This window comes from Abramis brama (genome assembly GCF_963993115.1).
Source record: "Abramis brama genome assembly, chromosome: 2".
Taxonomy (NCBI): domain Eukaryota; kingdom Metazoa; phylum Chordata; class Actinopteri; order Cypriniformes; family Leuciscidae; genus Abramis; species Abramis brama.
Window position 1 is genome coordinate 47,647,870 of NC_139964.1, and position 15,059 is coordinate 47,662,928.

The window sequence follows — 15,059 nt, forward strand, 5'->3', positions numbered from 1 at the left end:
TCAACACTGCCTGAAGATGATCTGGTTAAATTTTCGTGCAAATCGGACAAACCGTCTAGGACGAGTTCGAAAAAGTAGCTTTTTCAGCCCATTAAAAATGGCGGCCATATTTATAAGCCGGAAAATGACGTCATAGGGTGCAATCGAATCGGCATGAGCTCGGGAATCAGAGGAAAAAAGAATTTTGTTGATTGGCCAAACGGTTCAAAAGTTATTAGCAAAATAAAAGTGAAACTTTGGACAGGTGGTGGCGCTAGAGGGAATGACTTAGAAACACCAAAATTGGTGTATTTAATGTTGAGACGGTCCTCTATCAGAATGTCAAACCAAAACAACTTTCCCGCAATCGGTTCTATGGGCTGCCATAGACTCCCATGGCGGAAGAAGAAGAAGAAGAAGAAGAAGAAGAAGAAGAATAATAAGAACGGGAACAGATACAATAGGTGCCTCCGCACCTTCGGTGCTTGGCCCCTAATAATAATAAGAACGCGAACAAAAACAATAGGTGCCTCCGCACCTTCGGTGCTTGGCCCCTAATAATAATAATAAGAACGCGAACAAAAACAATAGGTGCCTCCGCACCTTCGGTGCTTGGCCCCTAATAAGAACGGGAACAGATACAATAGGTGCCTCCGCACCTTCGGTGCTTGGCCCCTAATAAGAACGGGAACAGATACAATAGGTGCCTCCGCACCTTCGGTGCTTGGCCCCTAATAAATATAGCTGCAAGCAGCAATTATCGGGGCCAAGCGCAAGCAGACGACAGGATATGCCAACATGGCTGAAGGTGTCAGACCAACTGCAACAATGAGCAATTAAATACATTTAAAGAGGATTTTAGGCGAAATGGCTGAAAAATCATATAAAAAGTCATTCGAAATATGATTTAATGGATTATCACTTTCGACCAATCTGTGGCGCAGTTACAAAACTGATGTGATGTGGTCAGAGTAAGGAGACAGTGACACATACAAAGTTTGGTGTCAATATGTCAAGGCATTGCAGAGATAAAGCCTGAATAGTGCTTTTAGCATCATGCCTCAACTTTGCTGCTACGCTATACGAAAACGGTTTCGTCTATAGACACGAAATCCATAACTTTTAGTCAGCACAGTCTGGAGATGATACGATTCGATTTTGGTGAAAATCGGACAAACGGTCTAGGAGGAGTTCGAAAAAGTAGGTTTTGACTGAAAATCAAGATGGCGGACAGGAAGTTTGGCCAAATAAGGAAAACTTGGTATCTATGTTCTCGGCTTGACCCAAGGAATCTATTAAGACCCGTGGCATTTCAATAGCCAGATTTATTCAAAAGTTATTAGCCTTTTTGGAAATTTTGTTATAACTTTTGACCACTAGGTGGCGCTGTCTTGAAATATTTTGGTTGCCTTCAGGGGATGGTGCTGATGACACAATCTGAGTTTCGTAATATTACACCAATGCATTTGTTTAGTATAGCATTTTATTTCACAAAACTGTATTGAAGTCAATGGGAATTTCATATTTTGTTCAATTATAGCGCCACCAAGAGGCTCAGTCCCACAATTTTTTTTACGTGTCCTCAGAGTGAGCCCATACATATGTGTGTCAATTTTGGTGAAAATATCTCAATTCGCTTCGGAGTTATAGACATTTATATGAAAAAACACGAAAAAAATGGCTGACACATGACTTTGATTGGAAATTAGTACCCCTAAACATCAATATTTTCGCATTTGGGCATTGGTGTATAGCTATCGACCTATGTTTCCAAACTTCTGACGGTGGTTTCGTCTCGATCGGACTAGCGGTTTCAAAGATATAGCCAAATGTTTTTTAAGCGCTAAATCACAACGCTACACAAACCGTAAGGCGAAACCTAGCATGTTTGGTATCGTAGGACTCGGCAACGATTCAGGAGTCTAAAAAGATGAGTTTCGTGAAAATAAGTCAACCACACCCAAAGTTATAAGCATTTGAAAAAAAAAATTCACCACTAGGTGGCGCTGTTTCGAAACTTCTCAGGCTCATTCAGGGCATTGTGCTGATGACCCATACCACGTTTCGTAACAATCCGTTCATGCGTTCATAAAATACAGAATTTTAGCACAAAATTCAAAATGGCCGACAGCCAAAATGACTGATATGGTCAAATTGGATATCAGTCGACTCGGCATGTTGCCCTGAATCTAACGAGACCAATTTTATGATTTTTGGACAAACTGTTCAGAAGTTATAAGCAAAAATAGCCATTTTTCATATCTCCGGACCAGTAGGTGGCGCTGCGCCGAAACACAGCATGTAGCCTCAGGTCATGCTTGTGAGTACAAGTACCAAGTTTGGTCTGAATACGATAAACCGTTGCGGAGATACGGCCTTACGACTGTTTTTGCTAGCGCTACGTAAAATGTATTCGTGCGTTTATCGAAAACGGTTTGACGAATCCATTTGAATTCCATAACTTTTTGTCAGCACTACCTGAAGATGATCTGGTTCAATTTTCGTGCAAATCGGACAAACCGTCTAGGACGAGTTCGAAAAAGTAGCTTTTTTTGAAAATTCAAGATGGCGGCCATATTTTTATGACGGCAAATGACGTCATAGGGTGCAATCGAATCGCCATGAGCTCAGGAATCAGAGGAAAAAAGAATTTCGCTGATTGACCTTACGGTTCAAAAGTTATTAGCAAAATAAAAGTGAAACTTTGGACAGGTGGTGGCGCTAGAGGGAATGACTTAGAAACACCAAAATTGGTGTATTTAATGTTGAGACGGTCCTCTATCAGAATGTCAAACCAAAACAACTTTCCCGCAATCGGTTCTATGGGCTGCCATAGACTCCCATGGCGGAAGAAGAAGAAGAAGAAGAATAATAATAAGAACGGGAACAGATACAATAGGTGCCTCCGCACCTTCGGTGCTTGGCCCCTAATAAGAACGGGAACAGATACAATAGGTGCCTCCGCACCTTCGGTGCTTGGCCCCTAATAAATATAGCTGCAAGCAGCAATTATCGGGGCCAAGCGCAAGCAGACGACAGGATATGCCAACATGGCTGAAGGTGTCAGACCAACTGCAACAATGAGCAATTAAATACATTTAAAGAGGATTTTAGGCGAAATGGCTGAAAAATCATATAAAAAGTCATTCGAAATATGATTTAATGGATTATCACTTTCGACCAATCTGTGGCGCAGTTACAAAACTGATGTGATGTGGTCAGAGTGAAGTGACAATGACACATACAAAGTTTGGTGTCAATATGTCAAGGCATTGCAGAGATAAAGCCTGAATAGTGCTTTTAGCATCATGCCTCAACTTTGCTGCTACGCTATACGAAAACGGTTTCGTCTATAGACACGAAATCCATAACTTTTAGTCAGCACAGTCTGGAGATGATACGATTCGATTTTGGTGAAAATCGGACAAACGGTCTAGGAGGAGTTCGAAAAAGTAGGTTTTGACTGAAAATCAAGATGGCGGACAGGAAGCTAGGCCAAATAAGGAAACCTTGGTATCTATGTTCTCGTCTTGACCCAAGGAATCTATTAAGACCAGTTGCATTACAATAGGCCAACTTATTCAAAAGTTATTAGCAGTTTTGTAAATTTTGTTATAACTTTTGACCACTAGGTGGCACTGTCTCGAAATATTTTGGGTACCTTCAGGGGATGGTGCTGATGGCACATTTTGAGTTTCGTAATATTACACCAATGCATTTGTTTAGTATAGCATTTTATTTCACAAAACTGCATTGAAGTCAATGGGAATTTCATGTTTTGTTCTATTATAGCGCCACCAAGAGGCTGAGTCCCACCATCTTTTTTACATGTCCTCAGAGTGAGCTCATACATATGTGTGTCGATTTTGGTGAAAATATCTCAATTCGCTTCGGAGTTATAGACATTTATATGAAAAAACATGTAAAAAATGACTGACACATGACTTTGTTTGGAATTTACTACCCCTAAACATCAATATTTTCGCATTTGGGCATTAGCGTATAGCTATCGACCTATGTTTCCAAACTTCTGACGGTGGTTTCATCTCGATCGGACTAGCGGTTTCAAAGATATAGCCAAATGTTTTTTAAGCGCTAAATCACAACGCTACACAAACCGTAAGGCGAAACCTAGCATGTTTGGTATCATAGGACTCGGCAACGATTCAGGAGTCTAAAAAGATGAGTTTCGTGAAAATAAGTCGACCACACCCAAAGTTATAAGCATTTGAAAAAAAAAATTCACCACTAGGTGGCGCTGTTTCGAAACTTCTCAGGCTCATTCAGGGCATTGTGCTGATGACCCATACCACGTTTCGTAACAATCTGTTCATGCGTTCTTAAAATACAGCATTTTAGCACAAAATTCAAAATGGCCGACAGTCAAAATGGCCGATATGGTAATATTGGATATCAGTCGACTCGGCATGTTACCCTGAATCTAACGAGACCAATTTTATGATTTTTGGACAAACTGTTCAGAAGTTATAAGCAAAAATAGCCATTTTTCATATCTCCGGACCAGTAGGTGGCGCTGCGCCGAAACACAGCATGTAGCCTCAGGTCATGCTTGTGATGACATGTACCAAGTTTGGTCTGAATCCGATAAAGCGTTGCGGAGATACGGCCTTACATCTGTTTTCGCAAGCGCTACGTAAAATGTATTCGTGGGTTTATCGAAAACTGTTAAGCGAATCAACTTGAATTCCATAACTTTTTGTCAGCATGGTCTGTAGATGATCTGGTTCAATTTTCGTGCAAATCGGACAAACCGTCTAGGACGAGTTCGAAAAAGTAGCTTTTTAGATAAATTCAAAATGGCGGCCATATTGTTATGACAGAAATGATGTCATAGGGTGCAATCGAATTGGCATGAGCTCAGGAATCAGAGAGAAAAATAATTTTGTTGATTGGCCTTACGGTTCAAAAGTTATTAGCAAAATAAAAGTGAAACTTTGGACAGGTGGTGGCGCTAGAGGGAATGACTTAGACACACCAAAATTGGTGTATTTAATGTTGGGACTGTCCTCTATCAGAATGTCAAACCAAAACAACTTTCCCGCATTCGGTTCTATGGGCTGCCATAGACTCCCAGTTGGAAGAAGGAAGAATAATAAATATAGCTGCAAGCAGCAATTACCGGGGCCAAGCAGAATAAGACGACAAGACATGCCAACATGTCTGAAAGTGTCAGACCAACTGCGGCAATGAGCAATTAAAGACATTAAAGAGGATTTTAGGCAAAATGCCTGAAAAATCATAGAAACAGTAAATAAAAATATGATTTAATGGATTATCACTTTCGACCAATAGGTGGCGCAGTTACAAAACTGATGTGATGTGGTCAGAGTGAAGTGACAATGACACATACAAAGTTTGGTGTCAATATGTCAAGGCATTGCAGAGATAAAGCCTGAATAATGCTTTTAGCATCATGCCTCAACTTTGCTGCTGCGCTATACGAAAACGGTTTCGTCAATCGACACGAAATCCATAACTTTTAGTCGGCACAGTCTGGCGATGATATGATTCGATTTTGGTGAAAATCGGACAAACGGTGTGGGAGGAGTTCGAAAAAGTAGATTGTGAATGAAAATAGCATTTTATTTCACAAAACTGTATTGAAGTCAATGGGAATTTCATGTTTTGTTCTGTTATAGCGCCACCAAGAGGCTCAGTCCCACAATTTTTTTTACGTGTCCTCAGAGTGAGCCCATGCATATGTGTGTCAGTTTTGGTGAAAATATCTCAATTCGCTTTAGAGTTATAGACATTTATATGAAAAAACACGTAAAAAATGACTGACACATGACTTTGATTGAATTTTACTACCCCTAAACATCAATATTTTCGCATTTGGGCATTGGGCGTATAGCTATCGACCTATGTTTCCAAACTTCTGACGATGGTTTCGTCTCGATCGGACAAACGGTTTCGAAGATATAGCCTAATGTTTTTTAAGCGCTAAATCACAACGCTACACAAACCGTAAGGCGAAACCTAGCATGTTTGGTATTGTAGGACTCGGCAAGGTTTCAGGAGAATAATTAGACTAGTCTTGTGAAAATAAGTCGACCACACCCAAAGTTATAAGCGTTTGAAAAAAAAAATTCACCACTAGGTGGCGCTGTTTCGAAACTTCTCAGGCTCATTCAGGGCATTGTGCTGATGATCCATACCACGTTTCGTAACAATCCGTTCATGCGTTCATAAAATACAGAATTTTAGCACAAAATTCAAAATGGCCGACAGCCAAAATGACCGATATGGCAAAATTGGATATCAGTCGACTCGGCATGTTGCCCTGAATCTAACGAGACCAATTTTATGATTTTTGGACAAACTGTTCAGAAGTTATAAGCAAAAATAGCCATTTTTCATATCTCCGGACCAGTAGGTGGCGCTGCGCCGAAACACAGCATGTAGCCTCAGGTCATGCTTGTGAGTACAAGTACCAAGTTTGGTCTGAATACGATAAACCGTTGCGGAGATACGGCCTTACGACTGTTTTTGCTAGCGCTACGTAAAATGTATTCGTGCGTTTATCGAAAACGGTTTGACGAATCCATTTGAATTCCATAACTTTTTGTCAGCACTACCTGAAGATGATCTGGTTCAATTTTCGTGCAAATCGGACAAACCGTCTAGGACGAGTTCGAAAAAGTAGCTTTTTTTGAAAATTCAAGATGGTGGCCATATTTTTATGACGGCAAATGACGTCATAGGGTGCAATCGAATCGTCATGAGCTCAGGAATCAGAGGAAAAAAGAATTTCGCTGATTGGCCTTACGGTTCAAAAGTTATTAGCAAAATAAAAGTGAAACTTTGGACAGGTGGTGGCGCTAGAGGGAATGACTTAGAAACACCAAAATTGGTGTATTTAATGTTGAGACGGTCCTCTATCAGAATGTCAAACCAAAACAAGTTTCCCGCAATCGGTTCTATGGGCTGCCATAGACTCCCATGGCGGAAGAAGAAGAAGAAGAAGAATAATAATAAGAACGGGAACAGATACAATAGGTGCCTCCGCACCTTCGGTGCTTGGCCCCTAATAATAAGAACGGGAACAGATACAATAGGTGCCTACGCACCTTCGGTGCTTGGCCCCTAATAATAAGAACGCGAACGAAAACAATAGGTGCCTCCGCACCTTCGGTGCTTGGCCCCTAATAATAAGAAACGGAACAGATACAATAGGTGCCTCCGCACCTTCGGTGCTTGGCCCCTAATAATAATAAGAAACGGAACAGATACAATAGGTGCCTCCGCACCTTCGGTGCTTGGCCCCTAATAATAAGAAACGGAACAGATACAATAGGTGCCTCCGCACCTTCGGTGCTTGGCCCCTAATAATAATAATAAGAAACGGAACAGATACAATAGGTGCCTCCGCACCTTCGGTGCTTGGCCCCTAAATATAGCTGCAAGCAGCAATTACCGGGGCCAAGCAGAATAAGACGACAAGACATGCCAAAATGTCTGAAAGTGTCAGACCAACTGCAACAATGAGCAATTAAAGACATTTAAAGAGGATTTTAGGCGAAATGGCTGAAAAATCATGTAAAAAGTGATTCAAGATATGATTTAATGGATTGTCACTTTTGACCAAAAGGTGGCGCTGTTACGAAATTGATGTGGTGTGGTCAGAGTAAGTAGACAGTGACACATACAAAGTTTTGTGTCAATATGTCAAGGCATTGCAGATATAAAGCCTGAATAGTCATTTTGGCATCATGCCTCAACTTTGCTGCTGTGCTATACGAAAACGGTTTCATCAATCGACACGAAATCCATAACTTTTTGTCGGCACAGTCTGGAGATGATACGATTCGATTTTGGTGAAAATCGGACAAACGGTCTAGGAGGAGTTCGAAAAAGTAGGTTTTGAATGAAAATCAAGATGGCGGACAGGAAGTTTGGCCAAATAAGGAAAACTTGGTATCTATGTTCTCGGCTTGACCCAAGGAATCTATTAAGAACCGTGGAATTTCAATAGCCAGATTTATTCAAAAGTTATTAGCCTTTTTGGAAATTTTGTTATAACTTTTGACCACTAGGTGGCGCTGTCTTGAAATATTTTGGTTGCCTTCAGGGGATGGTGCTGATGACACAATCTGAGTTTCGTAATATTACACCAATGCATTTGTTTAGTATAGCATTTTATTTCACAAAACTGTATTGAAGTCAATGGGAATTTCATATTTTGTTCAATTATAGCGCCACCAAGAGGCTCAGTCCCACAATTTTTTTTACGTGTCCTCAGAGTGAGCCCATACATATGTGTGTCAATTTTGGTGAAAATATCTCAATTCGCTTCGGAGTTATAGACATTTATATGAAAAAACAGGAAAAAAATGACTGACACATGACTTTGATTGGAAATTAGTACCCCTAAACATCAATATTTTCGCATTTGGGCATTGGCATATGGCTATCGACCTATGTTTCCAAACTTCTGACGGTGGTTTCGTCTCGATCGGACTAGCGGTTTCAAAGATATAGCCAAATGTTTTTTAAGCGCTAAATCACAACGCTACACAAACCGTAAGGCGAAACCTAGCATGTTTGGTATCGTAGGACTCGGCAACGATTCAGGAGTCTAAAAAGATGAGTTTCGTGAAAATAAGTCGACCACACCCAAAGTTATAAGCATTTGGAAAAAAAAATTCACCACTAGGTGGCGCTGTTTCGAAACTTCTCAGGCTCATTCAGGGCATTGTGCTGATGACCCATACCACGTTTCGTAACAATCCGTTCATGCGTTCATAAAATACAGAATTTTAGCACAAAATTCAAAATGGCCGACAGTCAAAATGGCCGATATGGCAAAATTGGATATCAGTCGACTCGGCATGTAGTCCTGAATCTATCAAGACCAATTTTATGATTTTTGGACAAACTGTTCAGAAGTTATAAGCAAAAATATCCATTTTTCATATCTCCGGACCAGTAGGTGGCGCTGCGCCGAAACGCAGCATGTAGCCTCAGGTCATGCTTGTGAGTATATGTACCAAGTTTGGTCTGAATACGATAAACCGTTGCGGAGATACAGCCTTACGACTGTTTTTGCTAGGGCTACGTAAAATGTATTCGTGCGTTTATCAAAAACGGTTTGACGAATCAATTTGAATTCCATAACTTTTGGTCAGCACTGCCTGAAGATGATCTGGTTCAATTTTCGTGCAAATCGGACAAACCGTCTAGGACGAGTTCGAAAAAGTAGCTTTTTCAGCCCATTAAAAATGGCGGCCATATTTATAAGCCGGAAAATGACGTCATAGGGTGCAATCGAATCGGCATGAGCTCGGGAATCAGAGGAAAAAAGAATTTTGTTGATTGGCCAAACGGTTCAAAAGTTATTAGCAAAATAAAAGTGAAATTTTGGACAGTTGGTGGCGCTAGAGGGATTGGTTTTAAGACACCAAATTTGGTATGGTGACTTTTTGGACTGTCCTCTATCATTGTGCCAAATTTCATAACTTTCCCGCAATCGGTTCTATGGGCTGCCATAGACTCCCATGGCGGAAGAAGAATAATAATAATAATAATAATAAGAACGCGAACAAAAACAATAGGTGCCTCCGCACCTTCGGTGCTTGGCCCCTAATAATAATAATAAGAACGCGAACAAAAACAATAGGTGCCTCCGCACCTTCGGTGCTTGGCCCCTAATAAGAACGGGAACAGATACAATAGGTGCCTCCGCACCTTCGGTGCTTGGCCCCTAATAAGAACGGGAACAGATACAATAGGTGCCTCCGCACCTTCGGTGCTTGGCCCCTAATAAATATAGCTGCAAGCAGCAATTATCGGGGCCAAGCGCAAGCAGACGACAGGATATGCCAACATGGCTGAAGGTGTCAGACCAACTGCAACAATGAGCAATTAAATACATTTAAAGAGGATTTTAGGCGAAATGGCTGAAAAATCATATAAAAAGTCATTCGAAATATGATTTAATGGATTATCACTTTCGACCAATCTGTGGCGCAGTTACAAAACTGATGTGATGTGGTCAGAGTAAGGAGACAGTGACACATACAAAGTTTGGTGTCAATATGTCAAGGCATTGCAGAGATAAAGCCTGAATAGTGCTTTTAGCATCATGCCTCAACTTTGCTGCTACGCTATACGAAAACGGTTTCGTCTATAGACACGAAATCCATAACTTTTAGTCAGCACAGTCTGGAGATGATACGATTCGATTTTGGTGAAAATCGGACAAACGGTCTAGGAGGAGTTCGAAAAAGTAGGTTTTGACTGAAAATCAAGATGGCGGACAGGAAGTTTGGCCAAATAAGGAAAACTTGGTATCTATGTTCTCGGCTTGACCCAAGGAATCTATTAAGACCCGTGGCATTTCAATAGCCAGATTTATTCAAAAGTTATTAGCCTTTTTGGAAATTTTGTTATAACTTTTGACCACTAGGTGGCGCTGTCTTGAAATATTTTGGTTGCCTTCAGGGGATGGTGCTGATGACACAATCTGAGTTTCGTAATATTACACCAATGCATTTGTTTAGTATAGCATTTTATTTCACAAAACTGTATTGAAGTCAATGGGAATTTCATATTTTGTTCAATTATAGCGCCACCAAGAGGCTCAGTCCCACAATTTTTTTTACGTGTCCTCAGAGTGAGCCCATACATATGTGTGTCAATTTTGGTGAAAATATCTCAATTCGCTTCGGAGTTATAGACATTTATATGAAAAAACACGAAAAAAATGGCTGACACATGACTTTGATTGGAAATTAGTACCCCTAAACATCAATATTTTCGCATTTGGGCATTGGTGTATAGCTATCGACCTATGTTTCCAAACTTCTGACGGTGGTTTCGTCTCGATCGGACTAGCGGTTTCAAAGATATAGCCAAATGTTTTTTAAGCGCTAAATCACAACGCTACACAAACCGTAAGGCGAAACCTAGCATGTTTGGTATCGTAGGACTCGGCAACGATTCAGGAGTCTAAAAAGATGAGTTTCGTGAAAATAAGTCAACCACACCCAAAGTTATAAGCATTTGGAAAAAAAAATTCACCACTAGGTGGCGCTGTTTCGAAACTTCTCAGGCTCATTCAGGGCATTGTGCTGATGACCCATACCACGTTTCGTAACAATCCGTTCATGCGTTCATAAAATACAGAATTTTAGCACAAAATTCAAAATGGCCGACAGCCAAAATGACTGATATGGTCAAATTGGATATCAGTCGACTCGGCATGTTGCCCTGAATCTAACGAGACCAATTTTATGATTTTTGGACAAACTGTTCAGAAGTTATAAGCAAAAATAGCCATTTTTCATATCTCCGGACCAGTAGGTGGCGCTGCGCCGAAACACAGCATGTAGCCTCAGGTCATGCTTGTGAGTACAAGTACCAAGTTTGGTCTGAATACGATAAACCGTTGCGGAGATACGGCCTTACGACTGTTTTTGCTAGCGCTACGTAAAATGTATTCGTGCGTTTATCGAAAACGGTTTGACGAATCCATTTGAATTCCATAACTTTTTGTCAGCACTACCTGAAGATGATCTGGTTCAATTTTCGTGCAAATCGGACAAACCGTCTAGGACGAGTTCGAAAAAGTAGCTTTTTTTGAAAATTCAAGATGGCGGCCATATTTTTATGACGGCAAATGACGTCATAGGGTGCAATCGAATCGCCATGAGCTCAGGAATCAGAGGAAAAAAGAATTTCGCTGATTGACCTTACGGTTCAAAAGTTATTAGCAAAATAAAAGTGAAACTTTGGACAGGTGGTGGCGCTAGAGGGAATGACTTAGAAACACCAAAATTGGTGTATTTAATGTTGAGACGGTCCTCTATCAGAATGTCAAACCAAAACAACTTTCCCGCAATCGGTTCTATGGGCTGCCATAGACTCCCATGGCGGAAGAAGAAGAAGAAGAAGAATAATAATAAGAACGGGAACAGATACAATAGGTGCCTCCGCACCTTCGGTGCTTGGCCCCTAATAAGAACGGGAACAGATACAATAGGTGCCTCCGCACCTTCGGTGCTTGGCCCCTAATAAATATAGCTGCAAGCAGCAATTATCGGGGCCAAGCGCAAGCAGACGACAGGATATGCCAACATGGCTGAAGGTGTCAGACCAACTGCAACAATGAGCAATTAAATACATTTAAAGAGGATTTTAGGCGAAATGGCTGAAAAATCATATAAAAAGTCATTCGAAATATGATTTAATGGATTATCACTTTTGACCAATCTGTGGCGCAGTTACAAAACTGATGTGATGTGGTCAGAGTGAAGTGACAATGACACATACAAAGTTTGGTGTCAATATGTCAAGGCATTGCAGAGATAAAGCCTGAATAGTGCTTTTAGCATCATGCCTCAACTTTGCTGCTACGCTATACGAAAACGGTTTCGTCTATAGACACGAAATCCATAACTTTTAGTCAGCACAGTCTGGAGATGATACGATTCGATTTTGGTGAAAATCGGACAAACGGTCTAGGAGGAGTTCGAAAAAGTAGGTTTTGACTGAAAATCAAGATGGCGGACAGGAAGCTAGGCCAAATAAGGAAACCTTGGTATCTATGTTCTCGTCTTGACCCAAGGAATCTATTAAGACCAGTTGCATTACAATAGGCCAACTTATTCAAAAGTTATTAGCAGTTTTGTAAATTTTGTTATAACTTTTGACCACTAGGTGGCACTGTCTCGAAATATTTTGGGTACCTTCAGGGGATGGTGCTGATGGCACATTTTGAGTTTCGTAATATTACACCAATGCATTTGTTTAGTATAGCATTTTATTTCACAAAACTGCATTGAAGTCAATGGGAATTTCATGTTTTGTTCTATTATAGCGCCACCAAGAGGCTGAGTCCCACCATCTTTTTTACATGTCCTCAGAGTGAGCTCATACATATGTGTGTCGATTTTGGTGAAAATATCTCAATTCGCTTCGGAGTTATAGACATTTATATGAAAAAACATGTAAAAAATGACTGACACATGACTTTGTTTGGAATTTACTACCCCTAAACATCAATATTTTCGCATTTGGGCATTGGCGTATAGCTATCGACCTATGTTTCCAAACTTCTGACGGTGGTTTCATCTCGATCGGACTAGCGGTTTCAAAGATATAGCCAAATGTTTTTTAAGCGCTAAATCACAACGCTACACAAACCGTAAGGCGAAACCTAGCATGTTTGGTATCATAGGACTCGGCAACGATTCAGGAGTCTAAAAAGATGAGTTTCGTGAAAATAAGTCGACCACACCCAAAGTTATAAGCATTTGAAAAAAAAAATTCACCACTAGGTGGCGCTGTTTCGAAACTTCTCAGGCTCATTCAGGGCATTGTGCTGATGACCCATACCACGTTTCGTAACAATCTGTTCATGCGTTCTTAAAATACAGCATTTTAGCACAAAATTCAAAATGGCCGACAGTCAAAATGGCCGATATGGTAATATTGGATATCAGTCGACTCGGCATGTTACCCTGAATCTAACGAGACCAATTTTATGATTTTTGGACAAACTGTTCAGAAGTTATAAGCAAAAATAGCCATTTTTCATATCTCCGGACCAGTAGGTGGCGCTGCGCCGAAACACAGCATGTAGCCTCAGGTCATGCTTGTGATGACATGTACCAAGTTTGGTCTGAATCCGATAAAGCGTTGCGGAGATACGGCCTTACATCTGTTTTCGCAAGCGCTACGTAAAATGTATTCGTGGGTTTATCGAAAACTGTTAAGCGAATCAACTTGAATTCCATAACTTTTTGTCAGCATGGTCTGTAGATGATCTGGTTCAATTTTCGTGCAAATCGGACAAACCGTCTAGGACGAGTTCGAAAAAGTAGCTTTTTAGATAAATTCAAAATGGCGGCCATATTGTTATGACAGAAATGATGTCATAGGGTGCAATCGAATTGGCATGAGCTCAGGAATCAGAGAGAAAAATAATTTTGTTGATTGGCCTTACGGTTCAAAAGTTATTAGCAAAATAAAAGTGAAACTTTGGACAGGTGGTGGCGCTAGAGGGAATGACTTAGACACACCAAAATTGGTGTATTTAATGTTGGGACTGTCCTCTATCAGAATGTCAAACCAAAACAACTTTCCCGCATTCGGTTCTATGGGCTGCCATAGACTCCCAGTTGGAAGAAGGAAGAATAATAAATATAGCTGCAAGCAGCAATTACCGGGGCCAAGCAGAATAAGACGACAAGACATGCCAACATGTCTGAAAGTGTCAGACCAACTGCGGCAATGAGCAATTAAAGACATTAAAGAGGATTTTAGGCAAAATGCCTGAAAAATCATAGAAACAGTAAATAAAAATATGATTTAATGGATTATCACTTTCGACCAATAGGTGGCGCAGTTACAAAACTGATGTGATGTGGTCAGAGTGAAGTGACAATGACACATACAAAGTTTGGTGTCAATATGTCAAGGCATTGCAGAGATAAAGCCTGAATAATGCTTTTAGCATCATGCCTCAACTTTGCTGCTGCGCTATACGAAAACGGTTTCGTCAATCGACACGAAATCCATAACTTTTAGTCGGCACAGTCTGGCGATGATATGATTCGATTTTGGTGAAAATCGGACAAACGGTGTGGGAGGAGTTCGAAAAAGTAGATTGTGAATGAAAATAGCATTTTATTTCACAAAACTGTATTGAAGTCAATGGGAATTTCATGTTTTGTTCTGTTATAGCGCCACCAAGAGGCTCAGTCCCACAATTTTTTTTACGTGTCCTCAGAGTGAGCCCATGCATATGTGTGTCAGTTTTGGTGAAAATATCTCAATTCGCTTTAGAGTTATAGACATTTATATGAAAAAACACGTAAAAAATGACTGACACATGACTTTGATTGAATTTTACTACCCCTAAACATCAATATTTTCGCATTTGGGCATTGGGCGTATAGCTATCGACCTATGTTTCCAAACTTCTGACGATGGTTTCGTCTCGATCGGACAAACGGTTTCGAAGATATAGCCTAATGTTTTTTAAGCGCTAAATCACAACGCTACACAAACCGTAAGGCGAAACCTAGCATGTTTGGTATTGTAGGACTCGGCAA